Here is a 21,493-nt window from a genome sequence, read left to right as displayed (position 1 = left end):
TAATTTCTTATATCATGTTCCATTTCTCCACATACAAAACATTTTCTTTTTTCACAATTATTTATCAAATGAGCAGCTTTCCCATACAAAAAACATGTCTTTGGCTGCCTCCAATATTTCACTATCCCTTTGTCCCCTTCCACATTTATAACACTTGGAATGTTAATGATACCATAATTTTTCATTTGCAAAACAACACTGCATTCCCATGCACCTGCTCATCAACCTGTGTTATCATACAATTTTGCAATATCGATTACATCTTTGCACATACTTAATAAATACTTTTTTAGTAATTTTTTCAACTTCAGTTCTAGATTGAATATTAATTTTTTTCTTAGTCTGTCTTTGAAACGTTTTAAATATGTAAGAGTTCCAAGGAGTACAGTCTTTCTTTTTTTTCATATTCTCCTAGAAAATTTTCCATAAATTTACCAGTCTCTAAAAAAAGTCACAAAAATTTTATTAATATGAATAAACTGCCTTGCCTGATATACTCTGACTCCTAAAGGTATTATTATTTCATCCTATACCTTGTAACTGTCCATTCCACCTTCTTCTTTCTTTTGGATTCATACCTTAAAAATCTTAAATTTTTTCTACATTCACAATTTTCTTTCCTTCTCCTTCTTTCTCCACTCTTGATTTCACCATCTCTGCATATGACCTTCTATTCTCAACCTGTGGAATGTTCTCTCTTTGTATTTTCTCCATTAAGTCACCCCATGAAACATCATTTCCACTCTCCAGTTCACTGGCATTCACCAACTCCATTAACAAATCATCCCGCAACCCTCCCGAATGGAGGCTTGTAACAGTACATTCCTGTGTTGTAAACTCTCCCTCAAAGAGATTTTGCTGAAACAAGTTCTCAGAGTCCCTTAGCAACATTTATTTTTCTTTAATCTGCCCTTGAAAAGGGTCAACTGCCTTTTCCAATTCCTTCACTACAGCATCCTTCTTATCTCATTTCTCCTCACATTCAGCTACTGTTTTTATCAAGCTTACTGCTTCTGTTGTTCAGCTAAGAACAGCACAAACATATTCAACTTTCATATACTCCATTTCTCCTTCCATCTTCCTGAATCACTCTTCCTACTTCTCTGAGCCACCTTTGTGCCCAGACCATAATTAGGAAGTAGAATGCATCACCCACAAAGGCGTCCCTCTATGCTAAGTTCCCTGATGCTCTGCCTAAATTTTCCCTGGTAGTATAAACACTATATAGGGTCTCCCTGAAAAGAGGCCACCAGGCTAGTGGGTCTAACCTAGTCAATAAAGCATAAATAAAACAAATAAACTGTGATAATGTATTTACAGGCTTGGGGATTTGCCAGGAGAATATAATTTCAAGAAGCTAAACACAAGCTGTAAACCTCAACAAACACAGGAAGATGCTGAATCCATATTTATCATCTGATAATTTTGGATTCAGCATATTCCAGTTTTGTTGGAGTTTGTGTTTGTATTTAGCTTCTTAGTTTGTTAATTTGGAAACTGTTTCACTGCACATTGGATTTACATCTATGTCTTGGTATTTCTAGAGAATATCACATACAAATAAAGGCTAATACTATGCCAGTAGTGTATTCCCTGAAATAAAAGCAACAGTAGCTTTCAGGAGAAATTATGGAAAATGGAAGGCTTGGGAATCTCAGAGAAGAAATTAGGGCCAGTAGTGTGGGTGAAAGGATTGGTTACTGCTATAGAAAAACAAGATCCACATTTGTATTGATTCTCATGATCTGACTAAAGTGTTTCAGACATGAGAGTATAACCTTTTTCTTATAGTTGAAAATGTGGTCTCAGTACCAAAAGAAGCATTCTTTTCAGTACTAGATAAACATCAGAGATTTGGCAGATAAAGCTAGATGAAGAAAGTTACAAATCATGTGCTTTTAGTTTGCCATCAGAAATGTGCTGATTTCTTAGATTTGTTTTTGGTATTTTACATGTACCAAAAGAGTTTCAAAGAGTTGTTGCACAGGTATTTGAAAGCTTTGAAGGTATTGTAAATTAACTGATGATCTACAGTAGTGTGGCTTCAAACACAAGAAGAGCATAATTAAAGATGATATAGTTGCTAAGTAGATTAAAATAACATAAGTTCAAATTAAATAACAAAAAATGTAAAAAAAAAAATAAAATAAAAAAGAGTGACAGGTTTGAAATGAATGGGCAACATTCCAAAATCAGTATGCCTAAAGCCTGAAGTAAATAGTGTGGGAAGAAATAGCTGGGGAATTGTTATGGCTAGGCTTGTATAGGCCCTAGGGCTGATAGCCTAGTACCAGTCTATGAACCTATATGGAAAAAAATGGTGCAATTGTGCAAATTCCAAAGCCAGAAGACAAGCAGGCATTAGACAAGTAACTAGCAATGGTGAGGTATATTCTAACGTTTGTACCTAGTATGTCTCAGAAAACTATGCCTCTAAGAAAATTGTTAGAGCAAGATGTAAACCAGTAGTACAGCTGTAAACAAGGAAATCATTTTGAAAATATAAAGAAACTAGTTAAAGGAGCCCTAGCTTTAAAATACCATGATATGATTAAGACACTTGTGTTGCAAGTTGAAGGCATTCAGAATGGTATGGTAGCTTGATAAATATAAATGTATCTTTAAATATACCATTCAGATTCTCTAATAGAGAAAGATCATACTAGTTTCTGTGAAGAGAGTCGAGGGCAACATGTCCCAATTACCTGGGCAGGTTTAGGAACAACCATTGCAAAAGCAATTGACTATGAGCAGACAATTACAGTGCCTTTTACTTAGCATACTTAGAGGGCATTTGTAGATGTAACTCCTATGTTTCTGGACAAATGTCCAGGAACCATAAGGAATATTTTGAAGGTAAAAATTACTCAGTCTGACTACCAGGTACAAATAAAGAAAATGTTGCAGTTTCCTGTTTTGGATGCAGGCAATGTTATTTCATGGCCAATAACTTGTATGTGACCAGTATTCATACTGATAAAAGTTTGATGCTTCAAGTAGATATACCTGTGCCAACAGGAATGTAGAGTATTATATGCAGTGCATCTCCTATGAAAGTTCTTATGTAGGAAAGCCCAATAGGAAATTTAAAGAGAGGGTTTCTGAACATGTCCATGCTATCAAGTCAAAAGATGTAAAGAACATTTTGTATAAGAATCTTCTTCTTCTTCTTTCAGCTGCTCCCATTAGGGGTCACCACAGTGGATCATCTGTTTCCATTTCTTCCTGTCCTCTGCATCTTGCTCTGTCATACCAACCACCTGCATGTCCTCTCTCACCACATCCATGAACCTTATCTTAGGCTCTCCTCTTTTCCTGTTACCTGGCAGCTTAATCCTTAGCATATTTTTCCCAATATACTCTGCATCCCTCCTCAGCACATGTCCAAACCAACGTAATCTTGCCTTTCTGGCTTTGTCTCCAAACCTTCCAACCTGGGCTGACCCTCTAATATACTTATTCCTAATCCTATCCACCCTCATCACACCCAGTGCAAATCTTAACATCTTTAACTCTGCCATGTCCAGCTCTGACTCCTGCCTTTTTGTCAATGCCACTGTCTCCAACCCATATAACATAGCTGGTCTCACTACCCTCTTGTAGACCTTCCCTTTCACTCTTACTGGTACTCGTCTGTCACAAATCACTCTTGACACTCTTCTCCACCCACTCCACCCTGCCTATACTCTGTTCTTCACCTCTCTTCCACACTCACCATTACTCTGAATTGCTGATCCCAAATATTTAAACTCATCCACCTTTGCCACCTCTACTCCCTGCATCCTCACCATTCCTCTATCCTCCCTCTCATTCACACACATATATTCTGTCTTAGTCCTGCTGATCTTCATTCCTCTTCTTTTTTCTTTTTTTATATATAATAAATTTATAATTGTATAATTTAAATGTTTAATTTTATATTTTATAAACAATATTCTTTTTCACATGTTATTATTTATTGTATTTTACATTCATATTTCATTGTATTTTTAATCTTTTTGAACTTTTTTTTATTTCATTTCATTTTACTTTATTTAGTGCATTATTCTTAATGTGAATCAGATGTTTTTAACTTTAATTCATGAAATTATTTAATTATGTAATTGGGGTGGAGTATAAAAGAGGTTGGATGTTTGCATCAATTTGTTCTAAGGAAGTCCGTTTACTGGGGAAGAAAGCGCTTAACGTTTGTGAAATAAACTTTGGAATCATTTGCGGTTTAGGTGGTTCTTTCTCTTGCTGGTACAATTTACTTCATTCCTCTTCTTTCTAGGGCATATCTCCACCTCTCCAGGTCTCCTCCACCTGTTCCCTACCCTCACTACAGATCACAATGTCATCTGCAAACATCATAGTCCACGGGGACTCCTGTCTGATCTCGTCTGTCAACCTGTCCATCACCATTGCAAATAAGAAAGGGCTCAGAGCTGATCCTTGATGTAATCCCACCTCCACCTTAAATGCATCCATCAATCCCACTGCAGACCTCACCACTGTCACACTACCCTCGTACATATCCTGTACCACTCTTACATACTTCTCTGACACTCCCGACTTCCTCATGCAATACCACAACTCCTCTCTAGGCACCCTGTCAAATGCTTTCTCTAAGTACACAAAGACACAATGCAACTCCTTCTGACCTTTTCTGTACTTCTCCATCAACATTCTCAGAGCAAACATCACATCTGTAGTGCTCTTTCCTGGCATGAAACCTTTATTATTATTATTACTTATTTTGTATAAGAATACATATAATAAATAATGTTCTAATGTTTTAAGAAGTTTAACTTTTTGTATTGAAAATGGTTCAGAGTTATATGACTAGGTGATATAGACACAACTTTAGAGAAACATGAATTATTATGGCAATTTAGGTTCAATGCCTTTAAAAACAAGCTGGAGTAACTGGATCAGTTTGACTGTTTTTGAAAGTTATGTTTTTGCAATGCTAGTTCTGTGATTGTTTGATCATGTCTTACTGGTTTCTTATATAACCTGTGTGTTTGACATGTATTGTCTAGTGAAGTTCATGTATACTTTTCTGAATGAAAACATTTTCTTTTATTACATTTTCTTCTCTTAGTTGTTAGTACCATGTATTTTTTTCCTAATTTTTATGTTGACTCATATTTTGGAAGCTGATAGTGTTTTCTTAGTTTTATATGACATGTTGTAGACATTTTGGAGTATCTTTTACAGCACTTTGGGTGTTAACAGAGAGGTGGAACTGTATATGCGGAATCTAATAATGAAGATGCTTCCAGTGCTGAGAATTCTGTTTGTAGTTGTTTTTCAGAGTTTGAGAATGTAGGGAATTCACATTGTTCCAGTGAAAGCCATGGAATGATGAAATTAAGATTTTTTTAATTGCACTAGTTCTGCTGCAGCCATCAGTTGTGAACATATTAAACAATGTGAAAGTAAGTTGGCGAAATACAAAGCATTGCAGTGGGACAATTTTTAAGGAGTGCTTGTGTGCGAGAGTTATTCATAAGGGGCTACAGATTAATAAGGTTCTTGCAGTAAAAAATAATAATCTAGCTTTGTTGAAAGAATGATTCCACATTTGTGAAAGAACAAGTAAAGATATGATGATGATGTAAGTTCAATGAAGTTGAACAGGAAACTATTCTTGCTGGATTCTAACATTTGCAAATTTGATGTGACATGGACAAAAAACTCTTCAGATTGTTTAGATCATGTTTTTGAAGCTGCCAACAAAAAAAAAACAAGAAAGGCAGTTTCAAGGTAATAAAAAATCTAAGACGTTTTTCAAGATAAGAAAGAAAAAAAATTACCCCCTCTTATGCTGAAGCAGTAGTATCTGGTTTACAAGAGATTGTATCCCGCGGTGGTGCAGTGGTTAGCGTTGCCGCCTCACAGTAAGAGGTTCTCTGGTTCAATCCTTGGCTGGTGTGCCTTCTGTGTGGAGTCTGCATGTCCTCCCTGTGGTCGCGTGGGTTTCCTCCAGGTGCTCCGGTTTCCTCCCACATCCCAAAGACATGCTGTAGGTGGATTGGACACTCTAAATTGGCCCTAGGTGTGAGTGTGTGCATGTGTGTGCCTTCTGTGGAAGGTTGGGCACCGGGCTGGCAACTCGACACCGTAAAACTCCACTGCCAATCATGAGCGGACAGGTGATCCGCTGTGGCGACCCCTAACCAGGAAAAGCCAAAAGAAGAAGAAGAGTATCATAATACCACTAATTACAGTAATTGTAGGACATTTGGAGGCCAATTGAAACCAACTGATGTTTCTACCAGTCAGTGAGTTGATAATGTTTTAATCAATAAGGAGTATTTTTAGATCTGTGTCACAACTAAAGGAATCGTGCATTTTAGAGGAAAGAGTATTTTCATCAAGGCCCACTGAGGATGTTTCAGTCAGTGGGGGATCATCTTTGGACTATGGAAGGAATAATTTCTCCTCCGAAGAGATTATAGCAATGGAGATCAACAAAGAGTCAGATTACAATGAAAGCATTAACTAGTGAAAAGGGTTTTTATATTTTCTTTCCACTGAAATGATGATTTCCTCTGTTTGATATTGCTAATTTGAGTTCCATGTATTGACTACATAACATAATTTGGTGTTGTCTTAAGGAGTGAATTTTATTTCTGCCAAATGTGCCAGTATTTCAGATATAATGGTGATTTTCAAACTCTTTTTTTAGGAACTTAAATTTGAAGTTTTTTTTTCTTTTGAAACAGCCATTATCATGGTAATAATTGGCAGTATTTTCTTTCGGGTCTACTTTATGTGCTCGAAGTCCGAGAATATCAAATACGATATTCTCGACACGAGTACACCGAAAGCGCAAAACATTGAAAATGTAAACGGAAATCTCTGTAAGTGGAGATTTCCATTTACTTCAATGTAGTGCGATCTCAGAGTTGGTATATTTAAGTAGCGGGGGGTGTGGGGGGTGCAGGGGGGCTTGCCCCCTGCCTACACTAGTTTAATTTTTTTTTGGTGTATTTTCTTTTTTGGACTACGATTGTTTAGTAGTTCGATGCATATGGTTCGATCCATATGCATTCGAGCTATTAAACTTTCGAGGTCCTAAAGTAGACCCTTTTTTTTCCACTCCTTAGGGTGTTACACTGATTACTTTGCAAGAATCATGTATAAAGTATGTTATGATTATTTCAGTCAACTAATTTCAATAAAAGAAGATTCCTGTAGCAACTTGAATATTGCAGACAGATGTGCATGTTTGGCTTCTGATAATTATATTTGGATTATGTTGGCAGATGAAGGAGTTTATTATTTTTAATGGACAATGAGCATGATGAGGGCATGCATCTTTTACTATATGAGACTACTGAATATGGAAAGTTTGATACAAGTTTTGTGTTTTCTAGACATAAAAATGTGGATTATTTGCTTATAGAAGTGTTCAGTAAAAGTGTATTTTCTAATGATAATTTGAACTTCCTGAGTGCTGTCTTTTCTAGATTGCTGGCTATTTTATGTATATCCAAATCCAAAGAAACTTGAGTGATCCACCTTTTCAACCTGTTGTAGTTGCTAGAGGTTCTAAGACTGAACCATTTGACTAGTAATAGGCAAGGGGAAACATTTAATTAAATATTTCTTTGAGCTTGCAAATAGGTTAAGAGATGTAAAGGTAAGTTTGCATACTTTTGGTAACCTCGGATGTGGCATTGTTATACACTGTTATACCCAAAGATGAAGGTATTGATTTTGGTATGATGTCTTCAGATAAATGCAGTGAAGAATTTAATATTAATGTGAATTTTATGTGGTATCAATAGATTTCAGGTGTGGATATGGGAGCACTGATGGGCCTTATTTATGTCACTATTTTATGGCAGCCCGGAGAAAATGAAAGAGCTAAAGTAACCCCCCAGTTTGATTTAAAAAAAATATATGTGTTCAATTTATTGATGGCATTTTGGTGTTAGTCACCCCATGAAGAACTGAATATGTATTGAAGTTTTAAATAGCAATACTACATACCTGAAGTGAGCACTCCATTGCAAGAGATTATATAGCTATAACAGTGTATAAAGATATTAGAGAGATTTTATTAAGATTTTCAGGAAACCAATCAGTGGCAACGACTATCTGGATTACACTATTATGTACCTCTCTCATACTAAGAGGGTTATAGTAAAAGGAAAACTCCACCTTAGAACTCAGAAACATGTTTTTTTCACTGTATCTTTATTTATTTATTTCTTAGCTATTTTAATGGCTTAAAATCACTCCAAGTGCTTATTTGACAATTTTAATATGTTCCCACAAAAAGTACAGTTGATGGGGCCTGCCGGGGTAACATGATCTTGTTTTCTTGCTTTATTTCCTTATTCTCAGAATACATTTCAAGTCCTGTTTAAATGAGCCATGATAGACATAAGGAAGTGATGTTTTCTCACGCTGTTGAGATAGAATGGCAGGAGTGTGAAGCACTGTCATCTTACACACCTTTTGTAACAGAACTGCTTCAATATTTCCTTGAGTAAGCCTCATGTATGTGTCCATTAGAGCTTGTTCTACTTCCAATAAAAGAAATTAGGTACCTATCAGGTTTGAAAAGGGATTCTTTGTCATTCTAAAGGAATTGGCAGATCTCCCCCCCCACACTCTCATCTTGAGGTGTGAAAACTCACACTGCAATGAATGATCCTTGCTGCATCATGTACAGCTGACAGTTACTACTGTTAAGGGGACTTGAATACAATGTGCAAGGAATGACTTCAAGTCAGTGGATGTCTCTTAGCATTAATATGTGTACCAGATCAGCACCAATCTCTGGAAGGATGTCACAAAAAAAAAAACAAACAGGCAAAAAAATAAAACAACACATAAAAGACCTTTTTATAAACAGTATCAGTGCACCTAGTTGATAAGGCAACAATATCAATGCATCTAATAGATAAGGCTGCCACCTGTCTTTCCTTCTGCAAAAGAGTTCTTTTTAGGCAGTTCCGTCCCGTCCATTGGGGGGGGGGGGGGGAGTTGAAAATGGTAAATGTGTTGATACTTTACAAGAAAAAATATTTTCTGACTTTTATCTAAATGTCATAGAAATCTTTGATAATACATTTAAGTCATCTTAATATATAAAGAAGTATAAATAACCAGCATTTAAAGCTTAGAATTTCAATAATCTGATGCTGCATTTGTCAAATTTATCAGAAGAGGTGTCAACTGCCTTTAAATCCCCTAACTGATGTAATCACTTTGTTTTGCTGTGACAGGCATCGCTACATAGGAAGAGGCTGTGCATCAGTGTTAAGTTCTCCTCCTTTCTGCAATAGACAGTGGAAAATAGTCTCACAGCTTTCAGTCTTTTTTATAGCAGCAGGATTAATTGCCTGTCTAGGACTAACAACAGTACCTCACAGGATAAACCACACATTTCTCTGTGACTGTAGTATGTAATGCAGTCAGGGACAAATTCATCTGCAAAGTATGTGAGAAGTTAAGCTTTAAAAAAATGTAGGTGGGCTTTCCCTTCCTATGATTTTAAGGCAAGGAAATGAAAGTTTTGTAAATTACAAGCAGGTTTCTTGTACCTACACGATACCAGAACCATGTTGTAGAGAGAAAGGCAACCTAAGGATTGAGTTAAACTGTAGGAGAGGGTGGAGTTTTCCTTTAAGAGCCAGTTTATTCATGCTGTTAGGCTTACTTCTGATTATGCAATTCTTGATCAATGTAAAGATGTTAATATTTTAAAAGACAGACTGTCTCCAGATTCCCTATTAGAGGAAGTTCTTTTGTGTTTGTTGATCCAGACAAGGGCAACATGTCCCTATTTTTAAGGGCAGCTGTAGTGACAACCATTGGAAAAGTAGTTCACTGTGGGCGGGTGGTTCTATTGCCTTTTATTTTTATAGCTGAACGTACAGCTTTTAAAAGCATTGTTATAAAGGACTGGAATCTACTTAGGGGGCATGAAACCTTGAATAAGTTTGTAGGTGTAATTGCTAGGTTTTGGACAAAAGGATCATGAACATTAGGGATTACTTCAGAATTAGAGTAGGTTAGTCTCATTACCACTTACTAATAAACAGAGTGATACATTTTCCTGTTTTAGATGCAGCCAATGTCATCTCACGGCCTAGAGCCCTTATGCAACCGATGTTTATAGGTTCATAGGTTGGTACTAGGCTATCGGCCCTAGGGTCTATACAAGCCTAGCCATAACAATTCCCTGGCTATTTCTTCCCACAGTATTTACTTCCCTTGACCCCTGTCTATCAGGGCAACTAACATGACCCCCAGGGTGATTTTTCCTATCTCCCATCCAATCATCAAGGTTCCTTTTGAAGAGGACCAAAGAGGTGCTCTGCCTGACATGTATGAGTAGTCTATTCCACAGTCTGGGGAGTCTCTGGGTCATGAACCTATCCCTCCAGCATGTTTTGTTCATTGTGATAACAAGGTTTAGATCCCTGGAGCGTGTGTCTCTGAGGGATTGGGATTTCTTTAAGTGGAGCATGTCCAATAGCTCTGGGTTTGACATGGTCTTGTATGTTAAGCAGAGATCGCCTCTGAGTAGATGATATGCGACAGAATATAGTGGAGTTTTTTTAGACGGTCAGCATAGGGCATCTGCTTTAGGCCTGCTTTTTTTTTTAGTGAGGTATTTCTGCGGCCTTTCCAGTTGTGGCAGATGTCTTGAGAGGTACATACCAAACCGGGTGTTGTATTCTATAATGGATCTAATGAGGGATGAGTACAGTGGTACAATGACCTCCTTTTTTCGGGATGAAAAGCCTTTAGTGATGAGGTGTGCACATAGAAGGATTTCCTGACTGTTGTGGCAATGTGGTTATCGAAGGTAAGACCACTATCCACCTGTGTCCCTAAGTCTCTTATCACACTTTTGGTGCTTAGTGTACTGCCACCTATGGGGTAATTCACGGGTACATGTTTTTTCCCAAAGGGGATAACTATACATTTCTTGGCATTGAGCTTGAGCCCATGGCTCTGTCACCAAGCATCTGTTTGTGTAAGGCCCTTTTGTGGAATATCCACATCATTTGGGGATTTAGTAATGGCTCCGAATTTGCAGTCATTTGTGAAATTTGTTAGCCAGAGTCCCTTAGTTTTGGCCTGTACTTCAGAGAAGTAGATGCCAAACAAGAGCGGTCCCAGGACTGAACCCTGAGGTACTCCACTTGTCACTTGTCTGGAGCTGGATTTGGAGTCGGCTACTTTTACAGTGTGGGTTCTGTCAGTAAGCCAGTTAGCAACCCATCGAGTGACGTAGGGATTAATGCCTAGCTTAGTAAGTTTATCTATGATTCCAGAGTGGGGGATGGTGTCAAAGGCCTTGGCAAGGTCCAGATAGGCTGTGTGTACCACCTTACCCTTGTCCACGGCTCTGGAGACTGATTCGAAAAAGTCAATCAGGTTCAAGAGACAAGACTGGCCCTTCACGAACCCAAACTGCGTGGGGTCCAGTGTTTGAAGGTTGCCAATGTATTTGTTTATAAGTTCCATGATAATACGTTCGATGGCCTTGTAGATCAGGCTCATCAGACTGATGGGGCAGTAGTTCCCGGGATCCAAGGTGGATCCCTCCTTGTGGAGTGGGGTAACTGTAGCTGTGCACCACTCAGTGGGCACAAAGCCTGAGGTGAGGCTATGATTAATCATGGCACTTAGGTGAGGTGCCAGTTCATTTTGTAGTTCATGTAGTACACAGCCTGGGATGTCATCTGGTCCCATGGATGCTGTATTCTTAGCTTTGGAGAGTGCGTTTTTTACATGTGTGGCCGTTATTACCGGAATTTGGCAATCTTTTGGTATTGAGATGGACCATTTAGAGGGAGAGAGGGGAGTGAAGTTTGCACTGAAACGATCTGCCAGGATATTGGCAATATCCTTGGGATCAGTATATTTAATGCCATTCTGTTGTAGCTCAGAGCAGATCTGAGCATTGCCATTTAGATTCTTGACATAGCTACAGAATGCCTTGTGGTTGTCTTTGGAATCTTTGGCAATTCTATTTTCATAACTAGTTTTGGAGGATTTTATGAGGATTTTACTGGGGCTGGTAAGGGAGTTTTTTTGCATCTTGGGATTTTCCTCTTTCTGCAACAGTTTCTTCCTTTTGTTGTAAAGTTTGTTTATGGCAAGGGGCCACCAGATTGGCTTTCTTTTTTTGGAGGCGAGTTTCTTGGTTCTATTGGGGATGGTATGATCTATGAACGAGTGGATGTGCTCATACAGTGCCTTAGTGTAGGATGAGCAGTCTACTGGTAAAACTGTCGATGTTTCAGAAATGTATACCTGTGAGACCAAAAATGTAGTGTATTATGCACAATGCATAGCCTGTGAAAGTTTCTATATAGGAAAGACCACTAGGAAATTTAAAGAGAGGCTTTCTGAAAATGTTTTTGGTACCTATCAGAATATGTAAAGATTGCTGTCAGAAAAATATGTATTAATATGTGTATGCTTAATGCTAATTAGAAACTAAATAAGTTAACACATTTTTCATTCTATTTTATATGCACTGTTTTATATACAGTTGAGTTTCATATGAGACTGAAAAGATGCTTTTTGAAACTGCAGTGTGCTTTCTGAAACTTGCAAGATGCCCTCTGACCTAGTAATTGCTAGCACAGCAATATTCATGTTTATGCCTTTTGGAAATGTACTTGAGAAGTAGGTGATTATCTGCTAGGTCAGGAAAAATGAATGAACAATGCTATATTCTGTAAATGTAATGATTTTAAACTATCAGCTCTCTTCGAAGTATGAGAACATGTGCAGCTGCAGAAGTTTAGAGATAACATCGACAAAGGACTGTTAGAGAAATGAACTGCAATCTATACTTGCTTTGTTCTCAAATTAGCCATAGTACCTTGAATGGTAACATTGCATATATCTAACCAGTGGTAGCCAAGGCCACGTTGTTTTTCTTAGAAAGTTTCTCACAAAAATTGATGGTACCAGCAGAATATTGTAAAAACAATGACTGTGAAGTAATGATGACAAAACTTGTGATTCACTACGTCAGCTTGGTAGAAAATGTCTTATTAGAAAGTGTATAAAAATGACTGTATTTCCTGATTCTAGTTAGACAAACTCTGTATTAGCATGTTTTTGTCTCCTTGCTGCAAGATTAAAGTGCCTTAACCTGAACCTACCGTGTTTTGATAATTTTTTAAATATATTATTCCTTTGACAGTTTTGGTCCTTTGGACCGGAAAGTACCTCTCACTCTAGGCTCAGGTCAGAATTGGGCCCGGTGGCATGTACCTGTACGGAGAAGTGGCCTCTTCGGCTCTTCTGTCTTGAAAGACCTCCAACTGAATTGTCGTTCGAAAGAGGCCAGCCACTGTTTCTGATCTGGGATTGGAGGACAAGTCAATGTTCCGGTGGATCAACTCACGGAGGGTCAGGTAAGGAGGAATTTACCTTTTTTCTGTTTTAGATCAGGGACTTGTTACAGTATTGTTTTGTCAGGGAGATTTGCATGTGCAGATCAGGGACAAAAAGATTGCTGTCTTGTCATAGATCAGGGAAACAGAATAGGTAGGCAGTTATTCTAGATAAACTGTGAAAAGGTGTAAAATCGTGGTACCACGTGATAAGAAGGGTTACATAACAATTTCTAACTTAGCTAAGGCAACATGGGAAATCAGTGCACGAAAAGTTCCCGAGACCCGCCCCTAACCGAAGACACGAAATGTATGCAATTACAGCGTGCCGATAATATTAAGTATTATACAAAATGGGTTGATAAATACAAATTTGATGGTAATTTAGATAAACCTTCGCTTATTAAACTTGTTAGACAACTTAAAACAGACGCGAAAGGTCAGCTAAAAAAGCAACGACGATTAGGAGTCCCTCAGGCACACAGGTGGCTTGAGGAAGCAAACCGCAGGGAACAAACGATTAAAAATTCAAAAGCAATGTTCTTAGATAAAGAAGATAATAACTTGATAATAGCAACAGCCCCTCCTCCGCCCCCTCTGCTTCCCTTACCAGAATATGAAGCGGGTGGACAAGCTGATCCACCTCCGCTATACCCAGCTGTTCCTGCAAAATCAAAACCGTTTGTCAGAGATCCTATCGAGACCAGGTCTCGAACATGCAACTTAAGAGGGGATATTGAATTATATGAAATGAATAAAGAGTCACGAGCTATGAGTGAGGAAGAGATATGTCCACTCATAGAAGTACCAAATCCACAAGCAGGACAGGCAGGACAGGATCCAACTCTTCTAGTATATAGACCGTGGACACCAGAAGACATCCGGAAAGCCACAGAGGGAATTCCCCATCCAAAAGTTAATTTTAGAAAATTCTTAGAAGACTTACAAGGCATGAGGTTAAGTTACCATTTGAATGGAGAAGAAGTAGAGAAAGTAGTTAGACAAATCGTAGGTCCAGATTGGCACATGATCAGTGGCAATTGGAATCCCCGTGACGCAGAGCTTAGACCACTCCCACATAGTAACGCAGAACTGGACAACAGAGTGAAAGGTCTGACAGACTGAATCTCTGAGAAATGGAAGCCTAGGGCTGATTGGACTTGCATTAATCAATGCATACAAGAAGAAGGTGAAACTGTTGATAGATATTATGCCAGATTATTAGAATGTTTTAATAACCATTGTGGAATGCAGGTACCTGAAGATCAAACGCATGATTCTCCATATGAGCAACAGCTAAAGAATGCATTTTTAAAAGGCAGTATTGTGCCCATTAGCAGCTTTATTACAAAGCACATGGTAGATCATCGTACAAGTAGATTACAGTCATTACTTGAATATGCAAGACATGCTGAAAGGCATTTTAATAGCAAAAAGAAAAAGAAAACTCAAGTATTTGCAGCAGAAGACGGATCAGAAGTCTTTGTAGTACAAACTGGGAAGAAGGGTAAGAAAAATACCTAGGGAAACAAACAATGTGATAAGTGATCAGAAGACTTTGAAGAAAGAAAGAAAAGGGGTGAATGTTTCAAATGCGGGAAAAAGGGACATTTAGCGAGGGATTGCAGGCAAAATAAAAAGGTTACCACGGAAGACAAGGAGGGTGAGGAATGACTATATGACATTCAAGAATCACTGGATAGGAATAAACAAGAAAAGACAAATGCAAATGTAATAGAAAGGGTAGAGCATGTGACAGAAGAAATAGAGGATGTACATGAATTCATAGATAATGAAGAAAATGAAATTTTAGACTTAGCATTATTGAGCTTAGAGCTCTACTTAGCAGACACAAAACCGGAAGTTACACTTCTGGTAGAGGGGAGGGAAGTCAAATTCTTGTGTGACTCGGGGGCTTCACGGACCCTGATACATCCTTCCAAACTACCAGAAAATTCAGAATCACTGGACTACATATTAGTGGAAGCAGCTAATGGACAGCTGTATCGGGAGCCACTCTCCCACAACATAGCGATAACTGACCCAGTTTCAGGGATGACCCAGAAAAGCAAAATTGTTGTTTCTGCAAAATGCCCAGTGAATCTCTTGGACAGAGACCTAATGCAGATGTTTGGCATAGCCGTAGTTCCAACTATGCAGGGTATGGAAGCACAGCGACAAATGGATACTTCTGTAGTGCGACCGGAGGGTGAAACATTTTATTGGTACAGCCAGGACTTAGTTATGACTGGTCCAGGGGCAGTAACCGAAGAACTGATGAATGTAGCCATCAGTAAATCCCCCTCCCTTGACACTGATAAACAGCATTTGTTGCATTGCACTCTATATTACTGTAACAGACCAGGACCTGATAAAGAATATGAGCAAGAACTGTTTAGAAACCATGCTAATAGGTTAGTATTACGAAACAGTGTAGTAAGCTGTTCATTGCCCCAGGAATTCCTAGCACTTTACAAATCTAATCGATTACTACATGTAAGTTTAACTAAAGATAGAAGTTTGAAGTGGGCAGACCTAGGAGAAAAAGTCACAAGGTGGGAAAAACAGACAGAGTTAGAACTCTCTGAACAAGGAGTACAAAAGCAGAAATTAAACTGGATAACACAGACACACCCAGCTGTGCACTCATAGGCAAGTGAGGATAGCTGAGTAGAGGAAGAGGAAAAAGCCTTACGAGACATACCAGAGACTCTCTGGTCAACAGGGAAATCAGATGTAGGACTTATTCGTACAGCAGGACCAGTTACTATTACGCCAAAATCAGCATTTAGACCTCAAAAGAGACAGAATTCCTTAAGAAAGGATGCAGAAATAGGAATCAAACCTATAATAGAAGGAGTCTTAATAGAATCTCCTGATTCACCATGTAATACACCCTTATTTCCTGTCAGAAAAGCAAACGGAGAATGGCGTATGGTCCAAGATTTACAAGCTGTAAATGACGCAGTTATACCCAGGGCACCTATGGTGCCAGATCCACACACTTTATTGAATGATTTGAAACCTCAACAAAAGTATTTTTCTGTGGTAGATATTAGCAATGCATTTTTCTCAATACCGATACACCCAGACAGCCAACATTGGTTTGCATTTACATTTCAGGGGAAACGGTATACATATACGAGACTACCACGGGGATATTGTGGAAGTCCAACAATATTCGCACAAGAAATGACAAGTAACCTGGCGGGATTTATCCCACCGAAAGGTAGTCAGATTTTACTTTATGTAGATGACATTCTGCTGGCAGCCCCCACCCAGCAAGAATGCAGAGAGGATACCATAGCATTATTACAATTTTTAGCCACACAAGGTAAACAAAAACAAACTGCAACTTTGGAAAAAGCAGGTCAAATACCTGGGATATGTAATATCCAAAGAAGGCAGAATATTAGATGAAGACAGAAAAACAGCAATATTACAAGCACCTAAACCAACTACCAAGAAGGAAATGATGTCCTTCCTGGGTACTACCAACTTTTGTCGGAGTTGGATTCCAAACTATGCTTTGGAATCTGCTCCGCTGACTAACTTGATATTCAAAAAGCCTATGGCAGCACAAGATTTATTACAGTGGACACCAGAAGCAGAATCAGCTTTCTGCAAACTGAAACAACTGATAGCTTCTTCCTTAGTTTTAGGATTACCAAACTATCATAAGCGATTTTTCCAAACTGTAGACTGTAAGCAAGGGTATATGACATCAGTGTTAACACAACAGCATGGGGACAAACAATGCCCCATAGCTTACTATTAATCACAGCTAGACCCAGTGGCGTGATCCTTGCCCCACTGTGTATAAGCAGTAGTTGCAGCTGCAATGGCAGTGCAGGCTTCAGCCTCAGTAGTATTGTTCCACCCTCTCACATTGAGAGTGCCTCATGCAGTCACGATTATTTTACTGCGAGAAATAGCATATATTTCTCCTGCTAGACATATTTCCTGTATGACTATACTGTTGAGCCAACCTCATATGACAATTGAACGATGCATGACTTTGAATCCGTCAACCTTGCTCCCAACCCCTGCAGATGGCAAACCACACTGCTGCCTGCAGGAGATTGAGCAAAAGACACTACCTAGAAAAGACCTTACAGATGTTCCCTTGGATGATGCTGAGGTGACATACTATGTGGACGGCTCGTGCAGGAGGGGTCCTACAGGACAGAATCTAGTGGGGTATGCAGTAGTTTCTGATACCGAGATTTTAGAAGCAAAGTCTTTACCACACAACTTATCTGCACAAGCAGCAGAATTGATTGCCTTGACAAGGGCATGTACCTTAGCAAAAAGTAAGAAAGTAAACATTTTTACTGACAGTCAGTATGCTTTTTCTACTGTACATGTTTTTGCGCAGCAGTGGAAAAATAGAGGAATGATAACATCTGCTGGTAAACCAATTAACAATGCGCAATTTATTTTAGACTTGTTAGACTCTATTCAGTTACCTCAGAAAGTAGCTATTTGCAAATGCGTAGCTCATACCAAGCAACAGGATAGAATTTCAAAAGGTAATGCGAGGGCTGATACAGCTGCAAAACAAGCAGCTTCAGCTTCAGATGTTTTTCTTTTAAGTGAGGAATTACAACCATCTGAGATTTTAGACTTAGAAATGTTGAAAACAATGCAGACACTTACTACAAATGTAGAAAAACAGAAGTGGATAAAACGAGGAGCAATCCTTGAGAAGGGACTGTACATCTCCAAAGAAAACAAACCAATTTTACCATCTAACTTGTTTAGATATGCAGCTTTGTTGAGCCATGGGCAGTGCCATGTCTCAACAGGGGGGATGGTACAGTTAGCGAATCGAGTGTTTATGACGTATGGATTTACAAACTACACAAAAAAATTTTGTGCTGCATGCCATGTTTGTAACAAGCATCATGCACAAGGGGCATTGAAACCTAAGCAAGGGAGTTTCCCTATACCACCGTATCCATTCCATACTATTTGTATGGATTTTATAGAACTGAACAAATGCGAAAATAAGAAGTACTGCCTTGTCATTATAGATATGTTTTCCAAATGGGTGGAAGCTTTTCCAACTAAAAATCCAGATGCAGCTACTGTTGCAAAAGTCCTCGTTAAAGAAATTATTCCTAGATTTGGCATACCGGAAAAGATTTATAGTGACAATGGCACACACACTTTGTAAATCAAACTATACAACAACTTAGTCATTATTTTGGGATTTCTCTGAAAAACCATTGTGCATACCACCCCCAATCTGCAGGATTAGTAGAGAGACATAATGGGGTTTTGAAAAACAAGCTTAGAAAATTGATTAGTGAGACACAAAAGAACTGGGTGCACTGTTTACCTCTGGCACTGTTGAGCATGAGAACTGTTCCAAATGCAAAAGGGTTAACTCCTTTTGAAGTTCTGTTTGGGAGGGCATATTATACCCCTCAATGGAAACCTCTCATGCCTGCAGAGCAGGAGGCTGACAGTTCACTTGCAGGGTATATCAGGCGATTTTTGAATAACAAACTTTTGCAGTTAAATTCTGTTTCAGATAAAGAACAAACAAGACCATCGGAAGCAGCGGTAGCCCCAGGCGCATGGGTCTGGGTGAAGGTGGTGAAGAGAAAAAACTGGAGTTCTCCGAAGTGGGAAGGGCCATACCAGGTACTACTGTCGACACCCACTGCAGACAAGATCGCAGAGCGAGTGTCCTGGATTCATTTGACACACTGTAAACTGGTTAAGAACTTTGAACTGGACAAAAACCTTGTTACTGTTGTACAACGAGAACAAAATGACCAGGTATAGAGTAAACAGAGATACAGAACAACCTCAGAAAACTTGCATGATTATTCTGGTAGCTATACTGATAACATTGTTCTTTTTGTTGTGGCCTTTCCTTTTTCCTGCCACAAAAGTTGAACTGATTAAACGTGATGAGCCGACCATAGACTGACACCCAAACTTTAACACTTATCAGGCAATTACACATGTGTATGCTGAGACTTTTAATGTTTCGAACTGCTGGATTTGCACAGCCATATCAACAGCATACGGGGGGTTATTAATGACTGCAGTCCCCCTAGGGGTCAATGAGACCTAGGAGAATTTGGTTTATGACACCGTAGCTATTAAAGCATATGATAAGGTAGCACTGTATTTGCCTGTGACACAAAAGGGAATTGTATGTTTTTATAAGAATGACACAATTCAAGTGGGTTGGAGCAAGTGCAATGTGACTGTACATTACAAATGTTATACCAAAGCAAACAAGATGGGTGCAGCTTATAGTTCTAATTATGACTCATTTCTTGAGTCCATGCATAAGACTATTGATCAAGTGCAACGTAATCCTGTACTTTTTAAACAACTATCTGTAATAGATAGGAAAATGTTTCATGCAGGGCAGCCATTTCATAACAAAGTAACTACTAAGGTAGAGGATTGTTATTTTGTGTGTGGTAAGAAAGCATATAAATGATTACCTGAGAATTGGTCCAGCAGTTGTTTTTTGGGGTACCTGGTCCCGGCCATACGACACACTGCAGTTTTGCCTCAGGGAAATATTTGAAATACCCGAGATGTAGCCAAGAAAGCTGTCAGAAAGCCTGAAAATCCAGTGGGACAGATCGAGGCGAGCTGGAAAGACCATCATACTGTGGGTACCAAACTGATGCACATGGACTTGAGTGATGCTGTCATATCGTGGGCAGGCATATTACCTACATATGGCACAGTGAAATCGATTTGGGAGCTGCGAAAACTGTCTAAACTTCTCGAAGTAATGAGTAATGCAACTTTTTCTGCTCTTGAATTGATAACTGATGAACTGAATGCTATGAGAACTGTAGTGGTCCAGAACCGAATGGCTCTTGACTTCACCCTAGTGGCGAGAGGTGGTACATGCGCTTTAATCAAAGAAGAGTGCTGTGCATATATACCAGATCATCAACACGAGATAAGCGACCAACTTGAGGAGATACAGCAAGTGTCGGCCATGACCAAACCCTCTGATGGACTTTTTCCAGAATTTGTTTGGGGGGTGGGGTTCCATCCTAATGAACATCCTGATTGCCATTTGTGTGGGATTACTCCTATTAGGAGCATGTATTTGTTGTGGTATCCCCTGCATGAAAAAGTTAATCAAAGAATTTATAGATATATCAGTTTCTGAGACTTTGTATCAAAGTACTGAAATTGAAGAATTGTTAGAATGTGACACACTTTCATAAGTTTAAACTGAATGACTTTCTTAACTGCAAATCCTGAATGGAAGAGGTTAGGAGAAGATGCAAACTGTTTATTCTTTTGAAAATAGAATTAAAAAGTATTAACGGGGGAAATGTCAGAAAAATATGTATTAATATGTGTATGCTTAATGCTAATTAGAAACTAAATAAGTTAACACATTTTTCATTCTATTTTATATGCACTGTTTTATATACAGTTGAGTTTCATATGAGACTGAAAAGATGCTTTTTGAAACTGCAGTGTGCTTTCTGAAACTTGCAAGATGCCCTCTGACCTAGTAATTGCTAGCACAGCAATATTCATGTTTATGCCTTTTGGAAATGTACTTGAGAAGCAGGTGATTATCTGCTAGGTCAGGAAAAATGAATGAACAATGCTATATTCTGTAAATGTAATGATTTTAAACAATCAGCTCTGTTCGAAGTATGAGAACATGTGCAGCTGCAGAAGTTTAGAGATAAGATAGACAAAGGACTGTTAGAGAAATGAAATGCAGTCTATACTTGCTTTGTGCTCGAATTAGCCATAGTACCTTGAATGGTAACATTGCATATATCTAACCAGTGGTAGCCAAGGCCACGTTGTTTTTCTTAGGAAGTTTCTCACAAAAATTGATGGTACCAGCAGAATATTGTAAAAACAATGAATGTGAAGTAATGATGACAAAACTTGTGATTCACTACATCAGCTTGGTAGGCAAGGTCTTATTAGAATGTGTATAAAAATGACTGTATTTCCTGATTCTAGTTAGACAAACTCTGTATTACCACGTTTTTGTCTCCTTGCTGCAAAATTAAAGTGCCTTAACCTGAACCTACCGTGTTTTGATCATTTTTAAAGTATATTTTTCCTTTGACAATTGCATTGCATATGCATAGTAT

This window comes from Protopterus annectens, chromosome 13.part0, assembly GCF_019279795.1.
Source record: "Protopterus annectens isolate FY-2018-M chromosome 13.part0, PAN1.0, whole genome shotgun sequence".
Taxonomy (NCBI): domain Eukaryota; kingdom Metazoa; phylum Chordata; order Ceratodontiformes; family Protopteridae; genus Protopterus; species Protopterus annectens.
The sequence above is the reverse complement of the archived record's forward strand: the minus strand, read 5'-3'. Positions refer to the sequence as shown.